Below are 12,401 nucleotides of genomic sequence, written 5' to 3' on the forward strand. Positions count from 1 at the left end.
TTACAAGAGTTGCACAAAGGTCCACAAGAGTTTAACACGCCCAAACCAAATAAAGATTCTGAGCTATCAGCATTGGGATTCTACAGTAATATTTTTCAAGTGGCTGCTTGAAGCCTTCCTGCATTGCTCTGGTCCTTCTCTCCCTCTGCCAGAGTGGATCCAATTTCTGTTTGTCTGGAACATATAAGATATAGGTACTTTCCCCACTTGCCTCATGGTCCGTTCTTTTTTTTTCTTTTTGTGGTACACGGGCCTCTCACTGCCTTGGCCCCTCCCGTTGCGGAGCACAGGCTCAGCGGCCATGGCTCACGGGCCCAGCCGCTCCGCGGCACGTGGGATCCTCCCGGACCGGGGCACGAACCCATGTCCCCTGCATCGGCAGGCGGACTCCCAACCACTGCGCCACCAGGGAAGCTCTGCTCTGTTCTTTTTAAAAGGAGGATGTATGATCTGGTACAATGAAACGCAACGTTGGTATATCTTATTCTCATATGGATGCTATTGCATGATGGTCATATTATATAGTTTCCTCCAACTCTCTCTTTCCCCATTCAAGAAAGTTGCCTGAACTCTCTGCTTCCATCAACCTACTCCAATCTGGGTCTGTGCACATTGGTCCTCTGAAATAACTCTTGCTGTCATGACCTGCATGTTGTTTGCATCAATGGATACGTTTTAGTCCTCATTTCTATACATTTCTCAGAAGCATTCAATACTAATGGCCACTCATCGCTTCAAGTAACTTGAACCATCTTTAGCTTCCGGGATTCCACACTATCATACCTCCAGCATCTCTGGATGCTTCTTAGTGTTTCTGGCCACCCACCAGTCTCGGGGCAACCATTCAATGTTGAATTCCATGGAATCTCTATACTCTATCCCTAGGTGATCTCATCCACACTCAGAGCTTTACCAGCTAAACATTAAGAACTCACAAATATGTACCTTTAGACTCTCCTATGGGTGCCTGACCTTACTATATAACTTCTTTTCATTGTTCAAATGCACCTCCAACTCCACGCATACTGAATAGATTCAGAACCTCTAACCTGCAAATCTCGTTGTTCTCCAGCATTCTTTGTGTCTGTGACTGACACCACTATTCATCCCTGACTCCTTCCTTCCCCTCCAGCCAACCCATCCCTAAGTCCTGTATTTTCTTCCTTATGATGCTTGAATCCAGCCATGTTGCTCTGTCTTCATTGCCACCCACTTGGCCCATGCTCCATCCCATCACTTCTCAACTGGACCCCTATCAATGACTTCCTAAGTGGTCCCTTGCATCCACTCCTGTATCTCCTGCAACCTCAATATCCTCTCCATTTGCTGCAGTCAGACCAAACCATCACTCACAGGCTTAAAACCCTTTGCTGGATTACCGGTACATGTACACGAGAGAGCAAGATTCTGAGTGTAACATACAAAGCTGTTTCATCTGGACCCTGTCTATGCTCATCCAGCCTCAACTCTCAAGACCCTTACCTCACTCTTAGTACTGCCGTCACTCTGATTTTCTTTCAGTCTGTGCTGTGTTCCTTTCTGTCTCAGGGTCTTTGCACATACTCTTTCTTCTGCTTATTTTTTCTACTGCTTATTCTAGGTAACATCTCCTTATTTTCAGATCTTATCTTTTTTTTTTTTTTTTTTTTTTTGCGGTACGCGGGCCTCTCACTGTTGTGGCCTCTCCCGTTGCGGAGCACAGGCTCCGGACGCGCAGGCTCAGCGGCCATGGCTCACGGGCCCAGCCGCTCCGCGGCACGCGGGATCCTCCCGGACCGGGGCACGAACCCGTGTCCCCTGCATCGGCAGACAGACTCTCAACCACTGCTCCACCAGGGAAGCCCACTGATAGGGTTTTGATATGAGTCTGCAAGCAATTGATTTATTATGGTCTCTGTGCAGGCAAACCTCTCTGCTAATGATAGTCTGTGTTTGCAGTCGCTCCCCGCAGCACTGGCATCACCGCCTCAGCTCCACCTGAGATCATCAGGCATCAGAGTCTCATAAGGAGCACGCAACCTAGATCCCTTGCGTGCACAATTCCCAGTAGGGTTCACGCCCGTGTGAGAATCTAATGCCGCCACTGATCTGACAGGAGGCGGAGCTCAGGTGGTAATGCGAGCCATGGGGAGCGGCTGTAAATACAGATGAAGCTTCGCTCACTTGCCCGCCGCTCACCTCCTACTTTGCAGCCCAGTTCCTAACAGGCCATGGATCACTACCGTTCTGCTCCTGGCTTGTTGCAATGCACAGGCCCACTTCTGTGTTTCTGGTTACACTGATCTCTCTTCTTCAAAATCTACCTTAAGCCTCACCTCTATAATGGCTTTCCTGACCCCTCCAGTCTACTGTGACCTCTCGTTGACCACACCACCCATAGGGTCACTCAGCAGACACTCAGAATTCAAAAAGGCTTTCTAAACCACTAAAATGTCAAATACACATATTTTATATGCATTCCTAGCTTTATTTCTGATCACATTTCAGTAGAGTCGAGTGATTCCTAGATGTGACCACACACTAATTTACTGCCACAGAGACACAGAGGTTCAATCACTTCAAGAACATTACCAGATAGAAAACAAAATTCTATCAAGATCTTGATGCTGGAGAGTCAAGACCCATTACTTACCAGCAGAGCATCAGAACTTTTGAGATTCAAATAAATGCCTCAGTAATTTCTCACAAAAATAAAGAATGTGGCATCCTTGAATGCCAATAGTCTCTGGTAAATTCTTGAAGCATTTCATGTATGAGCAACTGCAGTGCAGAAACCCCATGGTGTTAACTCTTGGTATTTCTAAAGTGCCTTTGCACATAGTCAAATATTTGATGAATGGGTGTTGAATCATCATACTTTGAGCAATTAATTCTATAGTGAGAAATGTCACCTCAAATAAGCATTAAGAGATCACACAATTAGATGTATTGAATCGTTCATTTAAGCTCTCATGTGGGAAAGGTATTAAACCTTGTACAAACAATAGGAAGTCATTCATTTATTAAAAGTGTTTTCTTTTAAATTAATAGAAAATTAAAAGACATTTCTCCAAAGAAGACATATAGATGGCCAAAAAGCACATGAAAAGATGCTCAACATCACTAATTATCAAAGAAATGCAAATCACAATGAGATATCATGTCACACCAGTCAGAATGGCCATCATCAAAAAGTCTGCAAACAATAAATGCTGGACAGGGTGCAGAGAAAAGGGAACCCTCCTATATTGCTGGTGGGAAGGTAAATTGGTACCACCACTATGGAGAACAGTATGAAGGTTCTTTAAAAAACTAAAAACAGAGCTACCATACGACCCAGCAATCCTACTCCTGGGCAAATATCTGGAGAAAACTATAATTCGAAAAGATACTTGCACCCCAATGTTCACTGCAGCACTATTTACAATAGCCAGGACATGGAAGCAACCTAAGTGTCCATCGACCAAAGAATGGATAAAGAAGATGTGGTACATATATATACAATGGAATATTACTCAGCCATAAAAAAGAATGAAATAATGCCATTTGCAGCAACATGGATGGGCCTAGAGTTTATCATACTAAGTGAAGTTAAGTCAGCAATATCATATGATATCACTCGTATGTGGAATTTAATTTAAAAAAATGAAATGATACGTCCTGTGAATGAAATGACTGTGTCCTGTGCTCCACAACGGGAGAGGCCACAACAGTGAGAGGCCCGCGTACCGCAAAAAAAGAAAGAAAGAAAGAAAGAAAGAAAACCCTATCAGTGAGTGACAAGTAAAAACAAGCTCAGGGCTCCCACTGATTGTGCATTATGGTGAGTTGTATAATTATTTCAGTATATATTACAACGTAATAATAATAGAAATAAAGTGCACAATGAGTGTAATGCGCTTGAATCATCCCCAAACCATCCCCCCCACCCCTGGTCTGTGGAAAAACTGTCTTCCACGAAACCGGTCTCTGGTGCCAAAAAAGCTGGGGACGGCTGATGCAGGGAGACAGTGGGAGAGGCAGCTGGAAAGGAAAACTGAAGCCAAGTTATGCAGGTTCTTGAAGGGCAGCTAAAAGCTACGCACTTGATTCTAGAACCTACAGGTAAGTGATTCTCAAGGAATATGCAATATGGCCTCTTAGGGTTGTCAAAAACACCTGCTTCTGGAGAGCCTGATTTGCACCACCCTGCCAGGGTTGCCCTTCTTTTCCTTTCCTTCTTTTCCAGAATCCCTTCTGTAGTAAAACAGTAAGTAACAAGCCCCTGTGGCTGATGGGCATGTGTTGTTTCTCTGGGTAGGCTGAAGCAAGAAAAAATAAAATGAAAAGACTGAAAGTATCTATAATATGATCTGTAGATACACATTTAGGGTTTTTTAAAAGCATGAAAGTGAGAGAAATAAAGCAGTCTCTGAGGAAGAGGACTATGGCAGAGGGCACCATGAGTAAGAAGGAAAATCTAGAAGCAGAAATAGATGCCTCAGACACTGTTGGCTGCCAAGCCAACATCCACCCTTTGCATCTTCACTGCTGGTAGAGCCCTAGCTTTGTTCATTTCTCATTCACGCTCCACAAGAATTAGGGGAGTTTGATCCCTTCCCCTGCTCGAGAGGCAAATCCTATTTGGTTTAAGCCAATCATGACAGTCCTGTTCTCCCTACCGGGAATCTGTTTTAAGGGAGTGCGTAAGACACAGCAGCACAGTGAGATTTGAGGGGATACCTGAGAAAGATTTATTCACTTCTTGTTGCAGATCAAATTCCCTAAAAAGCAGACTCTGAGATGGCAATGAACATACAGAAGGGTCATGAGGTGTACCTGGGATCAACACCTGTGAGATGAAAGAGAAGGCGGCAAGATGTGGCAGAGGGAGAAGTTGGGCTATGATGTAACCACAGTGAAGGTCTCAGTCAACCCAACAAGGAACTTTGAAGATGGTCTTGCAGAGTTGTTCTGAGTCGGACTGAGGAGGCTGGGCCCTTATATGTTTGTGACAAACAGTCATTGGATATGGGCTGCTCCCAGGAAGGGAACATGAACTCGGGAAGACAGTTATAGTCAGCAAAGAGCATTTCCAAACGGGCTGACAGCTGCAGGTTCTCTGAAGGAAACACCCTCAGCAGCTGGGAAAATAAGTCCCTTTAAGCCTGAAGAGGGGGAATTCCCTGGCGATCCAGTGGTTAAGACTCTGTGTTTCCACTGCAGGGGGCATGGGTTCGATCCCTGCTCGGGGAACTAAGATCCCACATGTAGCGCGGTGCGGCCTGAAGAGGGATATAGGCAGTACATCACAGCATCCACTCCACTCCTAAAACAACTGTTTGTAACAGCTGAGTTAGGGTTTTCTCTTACTTGCATCCCAAGCAGCCTAGCCAAGGAGTGGCAGGTTCAGGCAACAGGTAATAAGGTTTGGAAAAACACAAAAAGAATGGGAAAGAAGGGATAGGTAGAAGAAACATGACAAAGAAAGCACCAGTAAAACCGAGGTCCTGGCAGCGTATGGGATATGATGGTGACTTCTTTTTTTATAGTTGTCACAACTTTGTTTTGGGGATGGTCAAATAAATTAGATGGTACCAATATTCTGGCAAATATTTAAAGTGATTAATATGGTAGATATGCGTTTTGTGATAGCCCAACACCCTTTCCAAATGGTACCCCAATTTCTTTCTGGGGACCTACCACTCCCTATTATAAAGAATTTGGTACTATGAGAAATCCAAATAGCTCCCCCTCCAATTGTGGAAACCCATGGAGTTTCAGGAGGTCACGCTCATCTGATTCTTCCTTATTTCCCCAATACAGAGTAAGGTATGTATCTTCTCTTGGTCATTTGGACCTTGAATCTAGAACAAGTGACAGAAAAATGACAAAACGGTTGGAATTTTTTTTTTCTTTAACCCAATAGCAGGGCCCTGACCGTTCCTATAGTGCCTGTTTCCTGTGCACCCTGCCCCCACTCAAAGCTGGCGTCCTTTTGCTTGTTTCCAAATTGTTTTCTTCTGCCTTCCGGCCCATATTGTGCACTCCTGAAAGCCTACTCACTTCCCACCAATATCCAGTCTCTCCCTTTAACAACGGAACTCCCATAACAAGGTCCTACTGTATAGCACAAGGAATTATATTCAATATCCTGTGATCAACCATAATGGAAAAGAATATTTTAAAAAAAGAATGTATATATATATATATATACAGCAGAAATTAATAAAACACTGTAAATTGACTATACTTCAATTAAAAAAAAAAGCTGAAAAAACCCCCCAGAATTCCCAAGCTTTACCTAGGCACTTGGATTCCCAGCTCAGGATGACATTTCATCCTTGTTTGCAATTTGGTGTGGTCACGAGGCTAAGTATCGGTCATTGGAGCGAAGCAGGAGTAATGTATGCTATTTCAACTTGTTCCCCTACAATGGAAGGTTCACGTGCTCTCCTGAGCCTTTCCCTTTAATCTTGGCTGGGAGATGATGCGAACTGGACCCAAGCTATCTTGAACCATGAAACAAATGGAAGCCCTACATTGACGATGGCAGAGCAGCTTTACTAGCCTTGGACTGCACATTTCTGGACTGTGATCTGAGAGAGAAACGTACACCCTGAATAAACCACTGAATAGTAAGTTCTCTGTTGCAGCATCTTGACATGTGCCCTGCGTGATATAACTTCCAATAAATTCTTAATTTATGATCAAATATATTTATCTGACACACCAAAGAAACTAGTGTTAAGAATATGAAAGTTTTAATAAAATTCAAGCTTTTGTGGGGTTTTGTATCCTAAATATTGGTGCACATGAAATATTTAAACAGTTCGGCAGCCAAGAGAAGCTTCTGCAGACACTGGAATATTTATAGTGTAAGACAGGACGAGTCATGGTATTTGTGTTTCCATAAGGCCAAGGAACCATTTTCATCTTGGATCCAATCTAGAAATTATTTTTCCTGCCAAAGCCTAACTTGGATAAAATCCTCTCCTCACCAATGTGGACCAGAAGCCATAGGAGGAGAAAACTGAATTTCCACTGAAGAGAACAGAGCCACAGCACAGAGAATGTGATCTTATTTCCAGAGTCGTACGATAAAAGCAATGTGGTTTTTTTTTTGCAGTGTTGAAGGGGACAAACCTGCCTAGTAATATAGTTGCTACATCTCACAACCTTAAAGTAAACTTTGAACAATTACTCAAAGTAGACTTAATTTTCTATAAAATTTCCAAAGACCCTATGGCACAGATATTCACTGACCACTAAATATTTACGTGCTCCCCTACATTTCCCAGCCTCTTTGCACTTAGGCAGAACCATGCCGCTGGTTCTGGCTATAAGTGTGATGCATCATTCCTAGGCTTTAGCATTTAAGAGTCAATATGTGTAGTCAAAAACCTCCCTACAAAGAAAATTCCAGGCCCTGTTGACTTCACTGGTGAACTCTACCTACATTTAAGGAAGAAATAATACCAATTCTCATAAACTCTTAGAGAAAATTGAAGAGGAGGAATACGTCCCAACTCATTCTATGAGGCCAACATTACACTGATAGCAAAACCAAAGATATTACCAAAAAACACCAAAAAAACTACAGATCAATTTCCCTCATGAACATAGATGTAAAAATTCTTTAGCGAATTGAATCAAACAATATATAACATAAAAAGTATAATGCATCATGAAAAGAGTTTAGCATAGGAATACAAATGTTTTAACATTCAAAATTCAATCAATATGTTTCACCACATTAACAGACCATAAAAAAACTAGATGATAATCTCAATACATGCAGAAAAAGTATTTGACAAAATTCAACATCCATTCCTGGTAAAAATTTTCAGCAAACTGAAACTAGAAGGAAACTTCTTCAACCCAATAAAGAGCATTCATTTACAAAAGAACTGCAGCTGATATCACACTGTATGGTGAATGACTGAATGTTTTTCCCTTAAGATCATGACGTCCACTCTTGCCACTCCTATTCATTATTGTACTGGAAGTTCTAGCCAGTGCAATCAGGCAAGAAAAAGAAAACAAAGGTATTCAGATTGGGAAGAAAAAGTAAAACTGTCTATTCAAAGATGAAATGATTGTCTATGTAGAAAATCCATCGGAATCATCAAGAAAACAATTAGAACTGATAAGTGAGTTCCCTATACTGTAAATTATATAAACAATTGGAAGTTGAAATTTAAATATAGTACCATTTGTAATAGCATTAAAATATGAAATATTTAGGTATGAATCTGACAAAAGCTTGTAAGATCTGAACACCCAAAACAATATTAAGTGAAATTAAAGTTCATGGATCAGAAGACTCAATATTGTTAAAATGTCAATTCTCCCCAAACTGTCCTATACATTAAACTCAGTTCAATTCAAATCACAATCTCAGTAGGCTTCTTAAACAGAAATTAACAGACTGATTTTAAAATGAATATAAAAATGAAAGGGCCTAGAAGAAAAGAAAAATTTGGAGGAATAACACTCCTTGACTTGAAGATTTATTAAAAAGCTACATTAATGAAGACAGTGGTGTTGGCATAAAGGTAGACAAATAGATCAATGAAAACAGAATAGAAAGTCCAGAAATAGGTCCACACATATAAGGACAATTGATTTCCGATAAAGGTGCAAAAGCAATGCAGCACAGAAAGGATAGTCTTTTCCTTTAGTGCTGTTAACAATTAAACATTCATATCTCAATAAATAAAAAACTTTGACCCATACCTCACAGTAAAGACAAACATTAATTCAAAAAGGATAACAGTCCTGAATGTAAAACAAAACTGTAAAATATCTAGAAGAAAACATAGGAGAAAATCTTAGTGACCTTGGGGTAGGCAAAGATTTCTTAGATATGACATCAAAAGCACAATCCATAAAAAAATAATGTTAAATGGACTTCTTCAAAATTAAAAACATCTGCTCTTTAAAAGGTAGTGTTAGGAAAATTAAAAGGCAAGCCACAGATAGAGAGAAAATATTTGCAAATCACATATCCATAAAGAACTCTCAAAACTCCATAATAAGAAAATAAACAACCTCACCAATTTGGAAAAGATAATCCAAAGTAGATATATGGATGGCAAATAAGCACAGAAAAGATGCTCAACATCATTAGGGAAACTCAAATTAAAACCATAATGAGAACACTATATACCTTTTAGAACGGCTACAGTTGAAACAGCTTACCGTATGTACCAAGTGTTGGCTAACCCACTTTGTTGATTCACACTGGATTTGTAACCTGAGCTCAGAATAAACCTTTGTTAAGTCATTGGCTCTGAAGTTTGTTCATCATCACAGGATAAATTGGTTTGTCCATCAGGGTTCAATTAGGGAAGCAGAACCACTGTAAGCCACATGGAATTTGAAATTTATCATAAGGATTAGACCTTAGGCAATTGTGGGAATTGGTGAGGAACTGTATGAAAAACTTGTCTCTGCTTATGGTGATGAGCCTGAAATCACTGCAAGTAGCAGGGCTAGCTGTCAGCAAGAAAAGCTGGATGTGAAGTGGGAGAGAGCAAGGACAAACTGGAACTCACAAAGTGGAAACCATCTGTCGTTACCATCTCCAGCTTCAGTGATGTGGGTGACCTGCAGAAATTGGCATCTTTTGTTATGCAGCTGCATATGCAAGTGGCCCAGAACTTGAAGTTGAAGGTCAGGCAGGAGCTGAAGAACCTGCGGGCCCAGCTGCTATCCGGTGCTAAGAAGGTAAGCCAGCATACCAGTGGCAACGTGTGCACTCTGCAGTATTGCCTGGTACCTTTCACTGACTTTCAGAGAATAATTACTACTGAATCTTTACCTTCTACAATCTCTTGTGGCCAACCAGAAATCAGAACCACACAAGGAAGGCAATTCTGAGAAACACAGTTCCGGGGTTAGCTAAGCTGACACAGTACAAACAAAGCCAATAAACATAGCCTAACTCAACACAGACCCCAGCGGATATGGCAACGGGACACCGAGAAGAGGACTTATCAACAGAACTTGAGTAACACAACAAAGTAAAACAAGACAGGATCAAAATGAAGAGCATTTTATTAGCTACACCTGGCTAAGGATATTCATTTCTTCAGAGAGAAAAAAGGAAATTAATGTGGAAGTGAAATAATTACTATACACAATTTAAAGTGTCGTGATTAAGAACACGGGTTTTGTAGTTAGAAATCCATTTACAAGCTGTGTGGTTTCTTTAAAAATATCTCTTTTATTTTTCTTATTAAAAAAATTTTATTATTTTATTTAATTATTTTTGGCTGCGTTGGCTCTTCATTGCTGTGTGCGGGCTTTCCCTAGTTGTGGCGAGGGGGGCTACTCTTTGTTGCGGTGCACGGGCTTCTCACTGTGGTGGCTTCTCTTGTTGCAGAGCACGGGCTCTAGGCACATGGGGTTCAGTAGTTGTGGCACAAGGGCTCAGTAGTTGTGGCGCACGGGCTTCGTTGCTCCACGGCATGTGGGATCTTCCCGGACCAGGGCTCGAACCCGTGTCCCCTGCATTGGCAGTCGGATTCCTAACCACTGAGCCGCTAGGGAAGCCCAAGCTGTGTGCTCTGATGCAAGTTCATTATCTTCTCTGTGACTCACTTCTACATTTGAAAATTGGGATAATAACTCTTCTCATACGCTTGTTGTGAAGATTAAATGACTTAATAAAGAGAAAGCACTTAGAACAGTGTGTGGTGTATCAATGCTTATTAAATGTTATTGTTATAATTACTGTATATAATCATGCTTTAACTTTGTAATGAAATATATACATTTATGATTCTCATTGTCTTCATGAAGTTCTCAATGAAATGCTTCCTCCATGTGTTATGGAAGGTAGATACTTGGAATGGGAGTGTCTGCCTGACAGCTGAAGGCAAGGTTCTGGTGTCCAGAATGGAGAAAACCAACTCTGCAGTTCTCTCTTGCTGAATGCTTCCCATTCAAGAAAGTGTCTGTTATATTATATACCTCATTAACATGAATTATTATCACTTCTATATATTTATATATCTCATCAACAGAGGAGTTATGACATAGGAAAATGATATATTCATTCCATGAATAATCAGAGAGAAGGCAAAAACTGTCTACTTTAAAAAAAAAAACTCTTCTAAAATCTTCCCTGTGTGTTCAGTGAAGACTTCTCAGGTAAAGTCAAAGTAACAATCAAGTACAACTGAGTCTACCAGACTCAGTTCTGGACCTGGGATGATTTTCACTAGAATGTGTGTACTTGTGTGTGTGTGTGTGAGGCTGTTACCAAATCAGAGTTTATATTTAGTAGATTTTCACAGCCAATTTGGTTGATTTTATTGTACTATTTTAAAACAGTCAGTACCTTTTGGGAGGAAGGCCTGGGGAGCCATGATTATGCAAGACCATACTGGTTAAGAAAGGGCTCTTATATAAACTTTAATGAATCTCATGTCTGGGGTTTTTCCAGGGTAGTGAGCAGGGCTCTCCTCTAGTACCTGGTGGTTATGGATGATTCCATGCCACGGTTCACGAAAGGGGTTGACTCTGTCCTCTTGTCTCTAGTGGAGCCCGTAAGGAAAAATATTTCCCCAAGTTCCTGTCTCTTTCTGTCCACACTGTTCAACTTAACCTAGATCAATTGTGGTTTTTTTTAAACTGAGGGATCACTGCGGCAAAGACTTGTTTAATAACAGAAGCCTGATTTTTAGCTAGGCACATTGCTTCCCAGAATAAAGAACTACATGTTCTGCCTCTGAACCCCTTGTTGTGGAAATGTGATCAAGTTTTAGCCAATGGGATTTAGCGGAAGTGGTGTAAGCAACTTTGGGAAGAGTTGTTTAAAGGAGCTAACTCAGTTGGGGTTGCTTTTCTTCCATTCTCTTTCCTAGACTACATATGTAATGGCTGGAATTCCAGCATCTACCTTGGGACATGGGGTGACCTTAAGGACAGAAGAAGCCACATGGTGAGAATGGCCGAGCAAAAGTTAAGATGATTCTGTATCCCTGATGATTTTGTGGAGTTGTCATAACTATTGAAGACTGTCTACCTGTGAACTTGTTCTATGCAAGAGAATAAACTGTTGTGTTTTTAGCTACTATATTCAGGTCTCTATTACTAGTACTTGAATGCAAATATTGATATAGTTAGGAAACCTTAGAAGGTTATTTACTTCCTGGCTCAGGTCTTTGCCAGGATGGTACCCCCAGTGGATCCTCCTTCAGCTCTTAATCTAGCTTTCTCACCTCAGGTTGGTGACAACTGACTAAATTCCAATGGCCGTTGAATCCTCTCCTATATGATTGCCTCATTCCTTTATACAGGAGGAATTTAACCCCTGGGTTCCTTCAAGCATTGAGTGATATCTTTGATTTCAGCTAGCAGACCTGGAGAGAGACCGGTTGTTTGCTCCAGAGCAGTGTCAGTTTTATGAATGAGGATGGTTCTGGATCATC

This window comes from Phocoena phocoena, chromosome X (genome assembly GCF_963924675.1).
Source record: "Phocoena phocoena chromosome X, mPhoPho1.1, whole genome shotgun sequence".
In the NCBI taxonomy this organism is placed as follows: domain Eukaryota; kingdom Metazoa; phylum Chordata; class Mammalia; order Artiodactyla; family Phocoenidae; genus Phocoena; species Phocoena phocoena.